Raw genomic sequence first — 20536 nt, 5'->3', positions numbered from 1 at the left:
CACACACTCTTCAATACCACTCTTCCCTCCAGGTCTTCAAAACAGCTGTTCACCACCATCTCTTATCTTCCCCCAACCAAAACCACAATCTCTTCTACCCCTGTTAATCCACCCCAAATCCACCTCTTTCAAATTCCCCGCTTTCCTTCCTGAAAGTCCCTGTAGTGTCCATCTTGTATACCCTGTGTACCCTGCCCCCATCCCTCTCCCTTCCACAGATCTCCTAATGTCTCTGTTCCCCACTGTTTTGTGCTTCCCTCTCCCTCCTTCCATGTCTTCTGCTCCCTTTTTTTTTCCTTTCTATGTTAGCTCTTATATGAGCCTCGATATTGTTTACAAAAAATAGCTTTGGCAAAACATAAACATTCCTCCATTGACCTCGTGCACCGGCACTTGACCAGAAATGAATTGTCACCTTGGAAATAAAAGCGAACAAGTGCTGAGGCTTGGAGTCTATTGGCCTGAGGAAGCTTGCTGGGAAGCGTGTGAAACGTCGACTGAGACGTGATCTGTTCTTCATTGTTTATTGCTAGATTAACATCGTGTATCTAGTTACTTTTTGGTTGGAGGAACCTTTATTCCTTTAAAACAGTGGTCCCCAACCTTTTGATCCCACGGGCCGCATTCACTACTCCCAAGGATGTTGGGAGCCAGAAAAAAATTGATTCAATTTATTGATGCAAATTGATTTGATTCCTCCCGGCGGTAAGCGGCAGTGGCTGGCAGCGGCATTGTGTAAGGCTTTTCAGGTCACGGCGCCGGCTGGCAGTGGCATTGTGTAAACCCCTTTAAAATTGCTACATGGAAATGTGTTTTGATTGGAAAGTCCTCGCGGGTCGCAGTATAGGGCTCCATGGGCCGCATGCGGCCCGCGGGCCACAGGTTGGGGTCCAATGCTTTAAAACATCAAATGGAGCTGCCTATCCGGATTTCACGATTATTTACCCTCGTCTGGATGCCATATCGTATGAATAGCCAAGCAATGCTGACCACATAATCTGTCTTTTGACCTGAGTGGCCAGGCTGATGCCTCAGGGTCGGAGGTGACGCTTTGGTGTGTGCATGTGCAGGACTTCTGTCCATCCATGAAGATTGAGGGAGCGCCATGCATTTTGATTTTTTTATCTCCGCCTTATTGCGTTTGCCTTCTGGTTTCTTGGTTTGCATTCGCGGGAACAATCGTCTGAGTGACAGACAGCCTTTTGTTCTTTGCGGATTATGCGGTTTTACCGGGTGAGACATAACACGAAGCTGATACCATTACAGACAGGAGGTTCTATTGAAATTTAAATGATGAATGTGGTCATAATTAGTTGGATGTTTATGATATGCCGTCCTGATGAGATTTCAGGACGATGTGGCGTTGAAGCCATGGGGACTCTCTCCGATGAAGGAGGGGTCCAATTGTATGATCATGCATTCTCACCCTTCTAGGTTAAAATGTGTGTGTTTTATTGACCATGTGCTTCAGACTGAGGTGCATGTGTATGCTTGTGGAACAGTCTTGTTGGACTGTGTACTTTGGCCATAGGGTTAAACTGCACTTCCCAAGCTGTTTGAATGTCATACATTTGGACGATTTATAATATCTTTTTTTCAAGCGGTGAAGCCACTTTAGTATTACGGTATGCCCTTCCTTCTGTCTGTCCGTCCATCCATCCATTCTTCAAAAATGAAGAAAAAGAACCTTTTTCAAACCCACCCTGTTTAATTCTAATGTGTTCTAAAGGATAATTCCAAAGGGTAATTCTAATGGGGTTTTGTTCATTTCTAGGCCTTGCCTATTTCATATTAACAATGGCAAAATGAACCACTTCCTTTGAATAGGTGCGATTTTTTTTTTTTATATAAAAAAGGCTCCTTACAAAAGTTGGGTAAATAAGCCTGAAGTCTGGATAGGCAGCTCTGTTTGATGTTTAGCTAAGAGTGACCATATAATCTCTGTCTTTTGACATGAGTGGTCAGGTTGATGCCTCCAGGTCGGAGGTGATGCTTTCGTGTGCATATGTACAGGACTTGCATCCGTCCATGGAGATGTGGCAGGGGGGGGGCGGCGGGGAGGTGCTCGTCATGCTCCACACATTTGGATACACACACACACACACACACACACACACACACACACACACACACACACACACACACACACACACACACACACACACACACACACACACACACACACACACACACACACACACTGGAAAATTTACAGATCAGGATTCATATTTGTGGAATAAAAATTCTTTATTGTTGCCTGACATTTCAAGAACAGACAATTTACCTTCCTCAGAGGTGGTAGTTGCAGAATCAGCATGTCGTCGTGCAAAGTAGCGGTGGGAAAGATTGCATGTTGTGGATTGGTCCATGGCCATGCCAATCACAGTGCTATTGTGTTTGAAACCTCATGCCTTGGTCCTGTGTTGTGAGTGTTTTATCTTGCGATGGTGCATCATTGACACCAGCAGTCTCAGTCCGTTTTGGCTTTTGGCAGCATTTTGAAATGATCGAGGACTGTTGGTCAAGCGAAAAGTCAATAAACCATCATGTCAACTTGAATTCTATATACCAGACATTGTATAGTTGAATACAACACCACTAAAAGCCAAAACAGACTGACATATAAATACGTGCAGTTATTTGGAAGTGTTGCAGTGGATTTTGGGAAACAAATACTTTCTGTATTTGTACCTAATAACCCCAGGATGGCAAAGGTATAGGATATAGCCACTGGCTTTACATGTTATTCATATCCCTTGTTCTCCACTTGCACCATCCCACTCTTCCCACCACCTCGCACCATCCTCCCCCAATTCCTCCTACTCCTTCTCTACTCTTTCATATTTTTGTCCAATCACCACATAAAATGCTACAAAGGGTGGGGTGTTAAGGGGTAAAGAGAGAAGGGGCGGCCATTATAATACAATGCATCTGCCAGGCAGGCATGGCACTGTGCCTTCTGGCACGGCAGCTAATTACAAATAAAGGAGCGGCCTGGGAATGCAGGCTGAGAGCACACACCCTAGCCGCCTGCTTCCCTCTCTCTGCCTCTGAATTAGGAGCTCTTGAAAGGAGCCAGGAAGGGGGCAATTGTGGAAAATGACTTGACTGGCTCTGTAGCACGAAAGCATATGGCTACTGCTGAAAATGATTGTGAGCATTGGGATTTTGAGACTTGCTTTTTTCTTATAGTCATTCCATCCCCCACCCCTCCCTTTTCCCTATCTGACTTCCATCCCATCCCCACAATGGTCTTACTATTTTTCTGCCAGGAATCATTCACATGATGTGCCCTTAAGCCAGATAATTGCAACGGTACAAGCTTGTTTCGTCTTCAAAACACTCGTTTTAAGTCACATGACAAATATAAACCATTGTGATGATAAATTGCTGCTTCACAATTAAGTGGTTTGTGAAGGTTAATTTGGTTTAAAGTATTTCGGTTGAAATCAATTGCTGTTAACTACTCGATTAAAAATGAAAATCACATTTTTCAAATCTTTTATATTCTCCATATGAAGGTTCATCAGAAAGTCAGGGGCCTAATGGAGATGGATTTTTTTTTAAACATCACAAAAAGAGTTGTTTCTAGTTAAACGGTGAAATTTTTTTTCGCATAAAGATCATCGAGGTGAATTGATTTCATATTGTTTGTAGTTACTGCATGGAGAGGAATAATAGTTTTACTGATATCAGACATAGACTTTTTTTTACACTGTGGACCTGATCATTATTTCTAATCACCTCTTGTATGACATGAATCGATGAACCTGTTAACCAAATAATCAATCTGGTGTTTTGTAGAAATGGCTCATTTAAACCGCAAGTGTTTAGATACTGTAGCATTCGATTGTGAACTTTTTCATGAGATCAAACCTTTTGAAAAGCAAAGAAGAGTTGAGGAATGTGGGCACAGGAGGAAGGTGAGGAAGAGGTGATGTAGCACAGCACACCATCCTCCGAACACAGGACACACCTAGAAAGGGGGAGAGAGAGAGAGAGAACGAGAGAGAACTGCGTCAATGCAGAGGACACCAATACAGATTTCAATTGAAATTGTTTTAAATTTCATGAATGAATGACTTTGTAACCAGGTTTGGTTCATCTTGAGTGTTTAGGAATTTTCTCACAAATAATGATTATGAAAAGGCTTTCTAGTTGATATTATAAATAAAAATGCAGGAAGTTCGAAGCGCAAATGAGAAATCCATGTCAGAGCATTATGAAATTAAATCCTCCACTATTTTGAATAACATACAACTTCTGTGGTTACTTTAAACGAACTGATAATAAAAGGTTTGTTGATATTAACGAAACTAATTTTTCCACACTTTTTTGGGGAATAATTTCAAGTTGTAAGTACCATGGCATGGTATGTGCCAATAAATAATTTAAACATTTCGGTTAGCGTATGTGACGTCATATTTCAAATGTTAACACATCAGCTCTGACATCCAGAAAAGTAAATGCAAGGAGACCAGAGAGCACATTTCGCAAACTCTCTGACGGTGTGCTCTGTGGTACTGCGCCCCCATGTGCATCACATTCGAACAACAGTTATTAGACCCTTAAAGCTGTTGAGCTATCCTGCAAGGTGTTTGATAACTTGGGGGAAACGACTTTAGCCGGCTTTTTCTCAAAGATCTACAAACTGTGAAAGCAATGAACTCGTGGAGGGCTTTCTGAGTTTTGGACACCGTCCTGCCGGTGATTCCACGTGAGGACCTTCCAATGTATCGCATGATCCACAGTGCCGACAATGGCCTGTGCATGATCTAGGTCCATTTCACTCCTCTGCAGTGCTTCGAGTAACACCTGAGAGACCACCTGCTGCCTCTCGCCTCTTGGCTGCTAATTGGCAAATTGTGCTTCTTGTTGGAAGGAAGCAAAGGACCCTAGGGCTGCAGCAAGATGGACATGTTTTTCATCTAACACCTTTATTCAGGAATGTTTTTTTTTGCATTTAGTCTTTGCTCCGATTTTGGAAGCATTGAATCTATTGATATTAGCCACATTCAAAATGTGTTATTACTTTCAGTTTTATTCAAATTCTCACCAGGCATAAATTCATTGGTCGAACGGTGTCGTGTCCTCATACAATTAAGTGCTAGTAACTCTCGGGCCTATTCTATTAACACTATTTTTGGCTGGCTGCTTTGCACATTGTCTAGCGTATATTGTACTTGTGTTAAGGAGGTTTTAATTGTAGCATCACATGCCTGGATAGGCCAAAAACAATCTGACATTTGTTTCAAAGTATTTTTTCTGCCGTAACAGGTCGTCATTGCACTATGTAATCATGTCGGAGGCAGCGTGGTGGCTGTATGGACCCCTGTCGAGGTGAGTTGTGCCACCATGTTTTTGCATCCACACTGTGATTTATTTGAGGCCTCTGCGTTAAGGTGTTCACGTAGCACTTGACCAATGTGAAAGTGCCAGCAAAACGGATCCAAAATGGTTGAATGTGGAGGGAGTTGCTCCCGGCAGTGAATCGTTTAGTACGGCTTCGCTTGCCTTCTGCCTGCCCGCACTTTAGCCCGATGGGCCAATGGCCTACTGATGGCCCATTGCCCTCCAAGGCAACTCGCTGGCATCATTAAAGCTTGCTAAGCATCTCATCTGGCCAATCTCACACTATTGAAGGGGAACTTTGGGGAAACCTTAATGACCGAGTTATGGCAGAAAAGCACAGTTGTGCTGCTCCAGAGGCTTGTGGTCCGCTGCAAATTATCACACTTCGCCATATTCCTCAAGTAAGTGCTCCATTTGTTGCCTTGCACACATTTATTACATGTTGTGTTAGTGGTACGTGTTTCGACATCAGCTGAAAGTTTCACTCAGCAATTAGTTGTCATCGCATACACAAAGGAGATTAAAAGGGTTGCTTGCAACTTCAGAACAACATGCATCCTGTAAACTGTACCTTCTGCCAGAATTCCAGTCGAATTAAATGCAGCACTCTTAATTATCATCTAAAAGGAATATTTCTTCCAATGAAAGCGATTTAAAATGAAAAAAAAAATTCAATGACTGAATGAGTTACAATGCATGACGATTAGGTCTGCAATGATTCAATATCACCCAACATCTTTCAAATAAGTGAATGTGTGCAGTTTGTAATCATTGCAAGTGGTCTGATTGTGATGAGACTTTATAGTATTGAATTCTGGAATACCCCAAAGCAGTGTATTGGGCCCAGTTTTGTTCCTCATCTGCATAAACAACTCATTTGATGCTCTGGAAAACCATCTCTTCCTTTTTGCAGATGACTCGACATTGTATTGTGCATTACCCCCATCCCTCTGCTCGGCAGACAGCAACTGCGTCTCTCTCTGCTGATCTGGAAATGATTAGACTCTGGTCTGATAAATGGGACATGTCCTTCAATCCTGGTTATTCTCAGTCTCACCCTGTCGATCTTGAAAGATTGTCAAACGAATCCACCTGTCTATTTCCAGGGTCAGCCACTGCAATATGTTCAGTGTTTTGAACCTTTTGTCCTCACCATCAGCCATGACCTTTCCTGGGACTGATGTTTCCCAGATATGTCAGTAAATAAGGAGAAACTAAACAAATAATTGGCAATCACTTTTTTGTTTTTTTACTTCAGATGTTATTAGTGGCATGCCAAAACTTTTCAGATGACCCTTGAATGATTACATGACATGTACATGTGTTGCTGGGATGTGGAGGTGAGAGGGGCGTGATAGGTCAAATTACTTTTTTCACTCTCTTAATTACTTGTACTATGAAATACAAAGATATTTTGTGCAGATGAGGCCATTTGACCCATCATGCCTGTGTCATATCTTCGTTCCTGCACTGACACTTGCTTCAGGTATTGCTGATTATACAATTCTCACCCAAACAGCAATTTTGGCTATGGGACCATCTCTTTCTGGAATATACCTTGAGGTCTTTAACATCCAGGCATGATGAAGACAGGAAGCCTGGTTTTATGCCCTCATTTGAAGGACTATGGCATGATGCCACTCTTGTTTCCTCCACCACTGAAGGTGGACAAAGGTTATATTTTCATCCCTGTTTGTTTTTTTTTGTCTGTGAGCAGGATTTATAAAAAAAAGTTGTGCACGGATTCAGACGAAATTTGGTGGACATATTGGGAGTGTGACGAGGACAAATTGATTCGACTTTGGTGAAGATCTGGATCTACATACGAATCCGATAATTGTTTTAAGGGATTCTTCACCATTGAATGATAGGGCCAGAAATGAAATATAGCACGATATCTCAAAAACTTATCGACGGATTATGACAAAACTTGGTAGATGAGTTGGGTATGTGACAACAAGCCGATTAGATCTTGGTTCAGGTCCAGATGCAGATCTGGACTATTGGTGAGATACAAAATGTAAACTGTCCAGCCTGGCGGAGGTATGCGCTCTATTGAGTGCCATTCTAGTTGGTATAATGCCAGAACTAATTTTTTTAAGAAAAGGAAAAGTAAACTGATTTTCCACAAAATAAGATCTACTTTATGTGGTCATTATCAAAAATTTTACATTTGCATCGTTCTTTAAAAAGTGCACAATTTATCAATAGTGGATGCAACCTTGCCAAGTATTTCTGTGTTGGCAGCCATCTCTTGCTTTTGTGGCTCTTTGACTGGCTGTGAAATGTCACATGGTTTTCAGTGAAACAAATGCAAAATAATGTGAAGTTACCATTTAGTTTTGCTTTACATGCATTTCTGGAGTATATATTTAAAAGATAGAAAAGACCAGATTAACTTAATTAATCTGATTAGATTCATCGCAATTCAGCTAAAAAGTTATTAAGTCATCTTTTATCACAGTTTCTTGAACCTTGAGTGAATAAGATTTCCAGGTTTCCAAACCAGGGTAGTGAAAAATTTAAACCAATATCCTTTCCCTCTTGTTACTCCTTCTTCAATCTACATTGTTTTCCCCTCATTCCCTATCCTTCCTTATTCTTTGCACCCTTCCACCATGAGTTCTTAATCCTCTTATAATACGAATGATACGAAGGGGATTTGAACATTTCTCCTGACCTTTCTTCTTTCTGATTTTTTTAAAGCTTCCCCCTTTTGGATAGGGGAAGGTTTATTGCTGTAATAGAGTTTGTTTCTACAATTAGTTCCCCCAATTTTAATGGTACCACACAGTTTCTTAGGCTCCAAGGAGTACCACCATTTAGAATATATTATTTTTTATTCCTGCACCCCAAATGTCCAAACTGTATAAATTTCTGAGCTGTATCTTCGAGCCAGCTGGCACTTTCGGAATGAAATTTTGCATCAATAATGGGGATAAAAAGTATGCAGGGTTGACTTAAATTTTTTTACATTGACGTAATTTTTAGTCTCGCCGGAGACATTTTATCTCTCTTCACCATAACTTGATGAAGGTTTGGCCGATCACAACAAAATTACGCTCTCGAGATCGCATAGACCAAGACGCATTTACACTTAATTTACATCATACTCCTCTGAGTTAAAGGTTAAGGTCAAATGGCGGGTTGAATAAAATAACGTGGTTAAAGGTCAAATGGCGGTCTGAAAAAAAACAAAAAAAAAACGTGCATTTTTGTCAATCCTTGAATCTCAATGATCGTTTGGCCTTCCAAGATGTTCTTGCATCATCATAGTATACCTGCACTGAATTTGTGCACCTGATATTTGTTTTGTGTCCTTGACCAACTTTTTTCAGACTGTGACCTAATTAACAAAAAACACCTTTTGATCATCACTTGAATAATTTTCCACGAATTTGCATGATGTTGAGTTTTATGGATACATTGTAGATAGGGACACATTTTCTTATTCCCCTAACATCCTTTTTCTTCCCCCATCATACTCCCTTCTATTCGCTTCCTCAATTTCAAGTTTTCCCAATTGCTCCTCACCCTCACACTCAGCAGTCAAAGCATTCTTTGAGCAAGATACATATTACTCCAAGAACACCAATAAAGTAATATATATATATATATATATATATATATATATATATATATATATATATATATTTATATCTGTATTCTGCATATACACATACACATACATATATCATAAACTTGTTTATTGAAAAATAAAGTTTGGATTTTTAAAATACACGCGTTAATGAGATATAATTACATCTGTGAAAAAAGAAGAGGCACGTTCGGAGGGAGGGTGGTTAAGGGTCGGGGCAGTCAGAAGTGAAGATAAAGGATAGTTGAAGGAGGAAGAAATAAGGACAAATAAAAGAAAGAGTTTTTTTATGTATGTGGTACACATTTTATGGATTACAAAATATCCACCACATTTGTGTATGTAATAATAAAGGCCCTTTACGGGGGGGGGGGGGGGGTGTACCAGTTCAGAGCAAATATTCTACCCCTTTAAATTTTGTGTTATGACCTTAAAATTATACCATATCAAGAAGTCACTTCCCTAATGGAATATTTAGTACATTCTATGCATGCAATTATACGCAATGTTCACACAATAATTGCTGTGGACCTGACGCTCAAAAGTGTAGCGAGTCCGATAATTTCAAAAAACTCCATGAACAAGCCCATGAGGGAGTTTGTGTTTGTGATATGACAGCCATGACACACCTGAAGGAAAACGACACATTGAACAACCAAATTAGCAGCAGCACATGATATTCCATTTAATATGCTATTAAAAGCATTGTATGTCATTATAATACAGTATATTTCTACAACCTCTAAACATGTTGCGATCAGGTGTTATTTGTCTGAGAATATGAGTGTGTGCTGTGCTTTATTCAATCAAATTGTAGTCAAGTGAATATCATGTAATCTGGCAATAAAGTTCTTATTGTGATGTCCATGAAGTAATGTAAATCAGTTTTATAACACTCTACAGGAATCACAACTAAAATGGCTGTGCAGTTGCTTTACAATTCGTATTTTCTGTACAGTATATTTGAAAATGAAATTGAAGTTTATTGTATTTCTTTGCTCAAGCTTTAAAGGAGGACACTGGGAGAGGTTTTTGAACTCAAACTGGTATGTGTGTTATAAAAAAGATGACAAAAATAAGGAAGCATTTGTTGATAAAAAAAAATACTTTCTGCATCTTTTTATTGATCAATTAATTATTGAAGGGGTAGCTCATTATTACGTGTCGTACTGTATAGTTTATTGTTACATGGAACGGGGAAGGGGGGGGGGGGAGTCAATAGCTTGACTGTAGTAAGTGTAACATGGTCTGTGTGTTTGAAGTCAGTTAGATTTGAATGTAACATGGACCTGTCAGAGTAAGTCCATCTCCATCTGGACCATCTCCACTCATGGCTCGCAGACTTCCTCTCCTGTCGCAGTCAACGTGTGGCCCTAAATGGAGTTCTTTCATCCCCTCTTCCTGTCCAGGCTGGAGTTCCTCAAGGTAACATTCTGCGCCCTGTTCTTTTTCTGGTTTTCATCAGTGATCTCTCTGCCTCTCTGAAAAATCCTCTTTATCTCTTTGCTGATGACTCCACCCTTTGCCGTACCATCTGTCATCCCTCAGACTGGCAAGCAGCAGCTGCTTCGCTCACTGCAGATCTGAATAAAATCACAAACTGGTCCAACACGTGGAACATGTCTTTCAATCCGGACAAATCTCACACTCTCACTATGTCTCTCCGAAAGGACCGTTTGGAACCCCCCCCCCCCAATCTACTTTCTCAACAATCCTTTGGAAGAAGTCCTTTCTTTAAAGCTTCTGGACCTCACAATCTGCCATTATCTTTCCTGGGAAAGCTATATTTCAAACCTGGCGTCCAAGGCCAGTCGCCAGCAGGGAATCCTCCATCGTGCAAAGTCCTTCCTCGGCCCACCTGAGCTCCTGGCCACTTACAAAGCTTTCGTCTGCATCCTGATGGAGTACTGCTCTCCCCTCTGTGCTGGTGTTCTTGCCTCCCACCTTTCTCGGCTTCACGCTGTGGAAACCAAGGCATTTCGGATCATTGGCATCTCACACGATGAGGCTGAGTCTTTGGGCCTCTCACTCTCTCACTGCAGGCAGGTCGGTGGTCTTTCTGTCTTCGACCGTCCCCTCTCCAGTCTCGCCCCCCCCTGCTCTCTCTGCGATTTATCCCCACCACATTTCCACAGGGCACTCAATGTCTGCCAACAATCCCCTTCTGGTAAAACTACCAAAATCACGAATCACTGCTCACCTTCACTCTTTCATTCCTCTTTTTACCCGCCTTTGGAGTAAACTCCCTCACTCTATTCAAGCCCATTCTTCCCTCCTGGCCTTCAAAACAGCTGTTCACCACCACCTCTTATCATCCCCATTCTAAATCCTCGATCTTTTCTACCCCCATGAATCCACCCCAAGCCCACCTCCTTCAAATTCCTTAGCTTCCTTCCCGAAAGTCCCTGTAATGTCCATCTTGTATTCACGATGTTTCCCGTCCCATCCCTCTCCCTTCCACAGATCTCCTAGTTGTAATACCTGGAGCAGCACGACATGATAACTACCCCCAGACCACCAGCAAAAATAATAGCACCCCTATACAGTAATTGGGGTCATGCTGATCCTACTGTATGTAGCTAGTCTGGTTATAATTGACCCGGAACTGTAGGAGGAGTATTACAACAAACAAACACCGGTCCGTGACTTGTAGTAAGGATTACTTCTTATAACTAAGTGTATCTCTTGTAAGCTTTATGCAAGGCCGTGCACCCTCCTTCTCTATATTTACACAAGAAAATGTGAAATTGCCAAAACATTAAACTTAATCTTTTCGACTGTTCTATTTTCTACTGTTTTTCGCAAAGTGTAACTTGAGCGCAATGAAAATAATTACGCGAGCGAAGGTTCCCGCGGCGTGAGCAGTGGGCATGGTGACCGTGGCTCAGTTCTCCATAGGGACATCCCCGGAGTTAGGAAGACAAAATAAATAGAGGATTAGAATGAGTCATGAGTTCAAGAGAGAATTCAAAAATACTTTCAGTGGCTACAAAGCAATGAATCCCCATGCACCACGGCAGGATGGCCAAGAAGTACGCACACTCGCTTTCAGCTGTCTCGCCTCGGTTTGGATTGTTTCACCTATTTGTGCAATCTGCTTTCATTTAGGATGTTATTTCATTTAATTAGGAGTTTGGAGCAAGAAGCAATGTTAACTTCTGTATAGAAGTGAATCCATTCTGCATGTGACTCCTACTCCTCTGAGTTTCCAAGGTTAATTACTATGAAACTTTAAAGGATCACAATTTTTTACGACGACACACCTTACTCGGGGTTTATTTTCTCACAATTCATAGCTTAACACATGAGCCACCACCTGTGACCGAGAAGGGGTGGGATGAGGGAGGGAAAGGGGTGGGAGGGGGGAGGGAGTGGGGGTGGGATGGCATGAGGTGGTAGAAGGGAGGGGAAGGATGGGGTGGGAGTCTGGAGGGAGGGGTAGGGTGGGAGGATGCTGAGGTTGGGGTAGGACATAAGATGAGGGAGGGGAAAGGGTGGAGTGGGAGTCTGGAGGTGGGATGTGGTAGGAGGAGTGAGGGGAAGGGGTAGGGTGGGAGTTCGGAAGGGGGAGAAAGGGTGGGAGTCTGGAGGGAGGGGTAGGGTGGGAGGACGCTGAGGTTGGGGTAGGACATAACATGAGGGAGGGGAAATGGTGGAGTGGGAGTCTGGAGGTGGGATATGGTAGGAGTGAGGGGAAGGGGTAGGGTGGGAGTTCGGAGGGGGGAGAAAGGGTGGGAGTGTGGAGGGAGTGGGTTGGGTGGGAGGAGGCAGGGGAAGGGGTGGGAGGAGGGACCCGGCATTGCCCAGCAACACCGGGTACCTTTGCTAATGAAATATAAATCTTACAGCATTGCACAGTTAAATTAAAAATCTTAAAAAGCAAAACCAATTAAGATTTAACACTTGACAACAGCATAATGTGAGGACGTTTAATATATTTATTGTTATAACCATGTTCGGCTGTTCTCAACAGAACAACATAACATCAGGAGGTTAAATATAAATTCCATCTTCATCTATTTCATAGGTACCACATGTTGGATGGATGAAGCAGTAACAGTGAAATCAACTGAGTCATTTTTAAAGTTGTGATAAATGAGACAGCAGGGCGAATCAGTCTGATGAGTCATTGTTGGATCAGTTTGGTGAAACAGTCAAAACCTTGAAGTTTTAACGAGTGCATATCCAGATTTTGTGTGGGTTTGCCCATGTTACACCATAAAGCGAGGCTCCACAATCATTGGCACCTTTCAGACCTGAGAAAACTAATCAAAGCAGCTGTCAAATGTGACAAAGAACGATATTTGGAGAAAGATGCAGGAGAAACTGAGATGGGGGAAGAAAGTCTAAAGATATATATATATATATATATATATATATATATATATATATATATATATATATATATATATATATATATATATATATATATATATATACACAGTAGACTCGTTATATTGGACCCCCTGTATAATGGACATCTCTCTATAATGGACTCTTTCGCCGCTCCCGTGATCATTCAATATACTTTATGTACAAAAAAACTCTCCTTATAATGGACTTCTCTATAATGGACTTTTCTGTATAATGGACTTTTTCTGAGGTCCTGAGAGTAAAAATACTGTCCTTATAATGGACTTCGAGCGAGATTTCGTCAACAAAAACGATCATATCGGGCAATTATTTGCATTTAAACAGCCGAATGCACTCAGCTGTCCGCAAAGAGAAACTGGGAAATCCCTCAGCATGTACGCGAAAGAGAAACTGGGGATTCCCAAATGTCAGCCAGTCTAACCTATTGATCGGTTGATGATCACTCGTACATTTAGTATACAAGGGCCTGCTGAGAGGTTGGGTCCAGACTCTCTCGTGCGGCCACAACATATCTACGTTCCCTACACTGTGCATCGTGATACAGTAATGGGGAAAAGAAAAGCGATCGACCTATCGACGAAAGTGGAGATAATAGAAAAGGTAGAAGCCGGACAGAAGCAGGCAAAGGTATGTCTTGACTTCGCCTTGTCAAAACAAACAGTTTCGAGTATAATTTTGAATAAAGATAAAGTTGAAGAAGCTTTTGAAAAGAATGTGATGAACAAAAAGAAAAAGATCCGCACTGCTGCACACTGCGAACTTGATGAGGAGCTACTGAAATGGTATACGCAGATACAAGCGAAAGGAATACCTCTTTACGGTCCTCTTCTCGTGGAAAAGGCAAAAGCCTTTGCAGAACTGCTGAATTTGAGAAAGCAGACAGTAAACTTGAGATAGCAATTCTGTATGTTCACTTGTTTTTGGTTATTTTGGGTCATTAAATGATAGCACCTCCGTATAATGGACTTTCTTTATTATGGACTTTTTTGAGCGGTCCCCTGAAGTCCATTATAACGAGCGTCCACTGTATATATATATATATATATATATATATATATATATATATATATATATATATATATATATATATATATATATATATATATATATATATATATATATATATATATATATATATATATATATATATTTATATATATTTATATTTATATATATATATATATATATATATATATATATATATATATATATATATATATACCACAAGGGGAAAACCAGAGATGTCAGGATAAGTCAATTTTGAAGAAACTGAAAAACAAAGTTTCAAGACTTTGGTGGACTGTTTAATAACTGTCATATAGATTTCTTTTCCAGTAAAAGGAAGAGTGATCATTGGCCGATCAAATTAAGCATGTAGCATTCGCCAAGCTTCTGTGTTATTTAATTTAAGAGCAAAGAACAAATCAATGTTGCAAACTGATATCACTGGTTATTCCTTTGTTTAATAATTGCCATGTAATTTTAACCCAGGATGTGTAGCAAATTCATGCTTGTTGGTTATTAGCATACATTACATGACTTTGGTGATCACAGATTATTTTTTTCAACATTAAACGGTCATTGTTTTTTTTGTTTGATTGGTGTTCAATGCCATACTCAAGGGTATTTCGCTTATATGACGACGGATTCTCCAATTCTTACTCCACACTACTTAATATGATGGAAAACCGGGAGGAAACCAAGGATAAACCACCCCCGCGATAGCCAGTCACCTCATGTGACTCCCTCATATACCTAAGCAGGTTGATTGGGCGGTGGGTACATCGAATGAGGATGGGTACTCAGACACGCTAACCATTAAGCCACGGCGTGGGTCCCATAAAAGTCACAATAAAGGTTTGACCAGGCTTGAACCACGATATGCACCAACTACGGAGCCCATGATATAACCAAATAGGCCATTGTATTGGTCAGAGTTTATGCTGTGAAAGTTTTACAACCTTTCATTTTTTTTAGTTTCTCAACTCTGAATATTATGGTGGAACAGTTAACATGAATGAAAGGGAGATAACCAGGAGTAAAGTACTCACAACTCTGGGTTTCTACTTGTTCAGCTTTGACAACACTTGTTTTTTCATTGCACGGCTAAACTTTATACCATATAAATTATGTGACACTCCTGGTTATTTGTTAAAGTAATATTGTGAGAGGAAACCTTATGTTGCCAACTATTGGCAGGTGCAATAACCCTGAAATTTATAAAAAGTGACATCTCTGGATTTCCCCTTGTAGTCTTCATACATATATATATATATATATATATATATATATATATATATATATATATATATATATATATATATATATATATATATATATATATATATATATATATATATATCATGTTCCAAAGAGATCTGGACAACTTTGGTTGTTTATATATTTTGTACCACAAATGCTACAATAATACCCTTTATTTTATATGATGCAGAAACTCAAGGTTTTCTTCATTTTCAGGTCTGATGGTTTAATGTAAAAGAAAATGGCAACTGAGAAATCTCAATGCATTGAATGGTTCATCGAGATGAGATCCATCACGCAAGTTCAGTGTAATTTCCATACAAGGTATGGAAGGAATCCACCATTGAGGACTAGTATCATCATGTGGTATGCCTGGTGTTGGCTGAATGATTAGGGTGGTGGGCTTGGGATCCTCACATCCTGAGTTTAAATCCCCCTTTGCTGTGGAATTAATACCAGGTGGCGTTGACTCTGCTTGTCATCATTCTGAGGTTGGCAAAATGAGTGCCAGCTTGCTAGTATCCTGTGTCAGAGTGGTTATAACTGGTCCTGGACCTGAACCTGGAACTGAACCCGTCCAGGATTGTGCCCAATAGCCAAGGAGACTGCTGAAGCAGCACCAACACTCTGCAAAGAGTACGGTCCCAATGGATGCATGGATCGAGTGGAACAAGAGATTTAAGGAGATTGGAAGTTGTCACAAACAGAAAAGTACCAGTCAACCAAGCATAAGTGCAGCAGACGTTGAATGAGTGTGTGGATCATTTCAATAAAGTCCCAGAAAATCAATCCGACGTGCATCCAGAGAACTGGGCCTATCAACCACCACTACATACAGGATTTTACATCAAAGACTGAAGCTTTATGCCCATTGAAGGTGCAGATTCTGCAGGAACTCAAACCAAATGACGGACCCAAACACAAGGCGTTTGCTTTGGAAATGCTCAGTTGCATCGAGGATGATGAAGATTACCTGGAAAAGGTGATAGTCACAGACGAAGCTTGCTTTCATGTATTGGGGATGGTCAACTGGCACAATGTGAGGATCTGGGGCTCTGAAAACCCCCACATGGCCATTGAACGCATACGTGACAGTCCAAAGGTCAATGTGTGGTGTGGCCTTCTCCATGACCGCGTAGTGGGTCCGTTTTTCTTTACGGAAGATACAGTGACCTCAACAATTTACATGCACATTTTGGAAGAATTTGCCTTCCTCCAGATTGAATCCCTGCAACCTGATATATTTCAACAGGATGGCGCTCCCCCTCACTGGGCCTTAGTCGTTCGAGCCACCCTGAATGAAAAATTTCCAGGTCACTGGATTGGCCGAGATGGACCAACTGCCTGGCCCCCACGATCACCAGACATACCCCCCCCCCCCACCATTGACTTTTTTTTCTGTGGGGGTTTGTCAAAGGTGTCTCCAACACCAAGGTGGCAAACCTGCAGAGGGTCTTCGTTCTCAGATCACAGCTGCATGTGCACTGGTGAACGCAAACATGCTGCGCTGAATATGGCAAGGACTCGTGTACCACCTTGATGTCCTGCGCGTGACAAATGGAGCTCACATTGAACTATATAGATGGTGTGCACAAAACTGTGCTGAACTTGCATGTTGGATCTCGTCTCGATGAACCATTTGATGCATTGAGATTTCTCCTGTGGAGTCGCCATTTTCTTTTACATTAAACCATCAGACCTGAAAACAAAGAAAACTTTGAGTTTCCGTATCATATAAACCAAAGGATATTTGTTGTATCATTTGTGGTTCTCAACATATTAACTACCAAAGTTGTCCAGGTCTTTTTGGAACACGCATATATGTACTACTTTTTCAATTATCAAGAATCTTTAGACAACTAGGTACTTCTTCTTTGGCCCTGTAGCCTCAGCTAATTCTGATCTATCTATTAATGGATATGTAAGACCATTTACCCTAATGGTAATAATAGAGACAGCAACTCTTTATCACCATAATCAGATCCTCCTGAAGTATCACCATAATCAGATCCTCCTGAAGTCAGTGTTCATGCTCCCAATGCTGGTTTGGCTCTACATTTTTCAATGAACCTCCAACCATGGATTAATTAATTTTAGCTACATCAAAACTACGGATTGGAAAAGAACCAGACTTATGTGCCATGCTATTGCACCTGAAGTACTTAATAATGCTGATGATATCACTTTATCTCACTGACATAGCCTCTTCTCGCATATCTGAGAAGGACGAGTTAATGCACCCGAGAACATTTGCATAAAGGAAAACTGTTCCACATCTACAAAAACAAAGGTGCCCCAATACATTGTGACAACTTGAGAGGTAAGACCATTCTCTCCAGCTGGTGTTGGCTTCGTGGTTAGGGTGGCTGGCTTGGGATCTTAGGGTCCTGAGTTCAAATTCTGCTTGGCTGTTGAATTAATACCAGGTGGGCTTGACTGAGCTTGTCTTCCTTCTGTGGTCGGCAAAATTAGTACCAGCTTGTTGGTATCCTATATCGGAGTGGCGACCCATCCAGGATTGGGCCCAATAGCCCGGGAGACTGCTGAGGCAGCACCAATGCTCTGCACCGAGTATGGTCCCAATGGATGGATGGATGGCTGCTGAATTCACACCAGGTGGGGTCGACTAAGCTTGTCATCTTTCTGAAGTTGGTGAAATGAGTACCAGTGTACTGGTGGAGGGGCACAGCATCAGCGGCACAGCCACGCTTCCAAGAAATGATAGCTACCCAGCAGTCAAGCTGCCATATGCAAGAACGGAACCATTCTTTCCTTGTTTAGAAGACATCAGAGATCAGATGCAGCAGTTGGATAAACATATATATGAGGTACTGAGGATGGAGAAGGAGGAGAGGCAACACAGCATCAGAAAACCAGCTGAAAAAATAAAATGGAAAATGCAGAGAGGAAACAACCTGAGACGACATGGTTTCAATCCAAGAATGAATAAATGCAAAAAAAAAAGCTGCAAAAGCATTGCGAGAGTACGATATGTCCGTTATGAGGAAGAAGAAACTAGACTTTTAAAGGAACCTGAAGCATAAGAAGCAACAAACGCCCGAGGAGCAGGCACAGTTTGAGATCCTGAAGCGGCGATAGACGAGGATTGAAGTAATGCCAGAAACTCAGGCGACACCACAAGAACAACCTGCCAAGAAGCGGAAAGTCAGAACCTTTGTTTGACAAGGAGCTGACCAACACATCTAAGAATTGTTCAAAGCAATTCAGACCTGGATTATTTCAAAACAGGAAAAGAGTTGGTGGTGCAGGGCACAATAAAGGAAGGAAATTCAAGTCCAAATGAGGTACAAGAGAAAATTGAAGTCCACATGGATGAGGTGTTGAATGGTGAATGCATTAAAGCTATATTCAGGGATAATACCCTTGAGGCATTCAAGATGTTTTTATCGTTGTAGTCGTAGTCGTAGTCATAGTTGTAGTTGACCGTTATAGTGGAAGGTAACTGATCTCATGAAATGTGTGAATGACCTGGTGAATTTGTTTGTAATATATAAGCTGCTGCCCAAACAGCAACCACATTCGAAGACAGCAAGTGGTCTAATGTGGTGTAGAGTGTCCAAGAAGACCGGACCAATTGCCACCCACAACTTGGACAGAGCCTGGAGATAACTCGCCTATTCTCTTCATGAACTACACCATGGGATCTTCACCATATACCCAAGATATTGCTAACATGTCGGTATTCTGGCTTAACATATTGGCGATGGAGGGAAGTGCGTTGATGCACCACCCTCCCTGCAGCTTACCAGGGGGCAGTTTAGAGCCCGGTCGAAATTTGAACACAGGCTCGACAGCTTAAAGGCGAGTACTCGTACCTCTAAACCATTGTGCAAAGTAGTAGTTGTATACTGGTAATGACACCATCTTTGGACCAATGGCGTGCTGCCTTACTTTTTATATACCCCCCCCCCCCCTTACACCCATATGCCATTCCTGACACAGATATCAGAAGAAGGCCAGGTCCTACAAAGGGCCTGGGGAAAGCAGATGTGAAGTCAGCTTTGGCACCAATTACATTTGTACTGACTTGGACTTCACAGATGGTTATTATGGTTATTTTGGTACAAACTATTGATATCTGAATGGATGCTCTTCACGTATTTGACATGAATTCCCAAAAGTTGGCTTACAGATACACTTGTCCCAAACAAAGATACGGATATTACGCTATGATGCCTTCCCTTCAACAATTATAATCATTGATTTGATTCAAAACTAATCGCCCAGTTAGTCACGTCTCATGTCAATTTGGGTGTCACAACATGGACTAAGTGCAGCAGGCCTGCTGCCGGCTTAGACCCTTGCCAACTCCACAACAAACTCACTCATATATATATATATATTTACAAATCTCGCAAAATGGATAGATAGTAGGTAGATAGTCAAATGAGGTCCAAGGAACATCAAGGTTCTTGATTTTTTTCAACAAAAAACCTTGGCGTTTGGCAATGAAGCTAGCCTGCAAATAATTATTATAAGTTTATATGTGCAATGTGATTATGTACCATGTGATTATAATCACAGACAAGTTTACATTGATATAAATGGCCTTATCAATATACTGTATGCGTCAACCAACGACCCCTATAAAATCTTGCATACACCTTGTCATTGAGCAAATCACATGGTACACCTCTCGCTATTCGATGTTGCACCATTCTTCGACCACTTCAAGTTGATCACGAGACTATGGACAGACTTGGCACCCACAGACGTACTTCCCTACGATGTCCCAAGCATGTAAGTTGTATTTAAGTCTGTAGATCGTGCAAGTCCGTCAAAACGAGCAATACTGTGTTCTTGAAGTGCAAGGTGTGGACAGGCATTGTCATCCATAAAGATCAAGTTCAGACCTTGCTTTTGGCACAGAGGGATGACTAGAGGCCTTATGAAGTCATCCCTGTATCTGACACGAGTCATAACACCCCT

General features: G+C 41.3%; 1 long non-coding RNA gene across 1 annotated transcript in view; it reads left to right on the top strand.

The window, feature by feature from the left end:
* LOC147022771 (uncharacterized) overlaps positions 1-20536 on the top strand; it is a 121641-nt gene that overhangs the window by 7494 nt on the left and 93611 nt on the right. The window contains exon 2 of the long non-coding RNA XR_015059702.1: positions 5278-5340. This is a non-coding gene — a long non-coding RNA (uncharacterized LOC147022771). The remainder of the gene's footprint in view (positions 1-5277; positions 5341-20536) is intronic.

Source organism: Eptatretus burgeri, chromosome 7, assembly GCF_056783735.1.
Source record: "Eptatretus burgeri isolate ZD-2024b chromosome 7, Ebu_testis_v1, whole genome shotgun sequence".
Lineage (NCBI taxonomy): Eukaryota > Metazoa > Chordata > Myxini > Myxiniformes > Myxinidae > Eptatretus > Eptatretus burgeri.
This window is presented reverse-complemented; position numbering and strand designations above follow the sequence as displayed.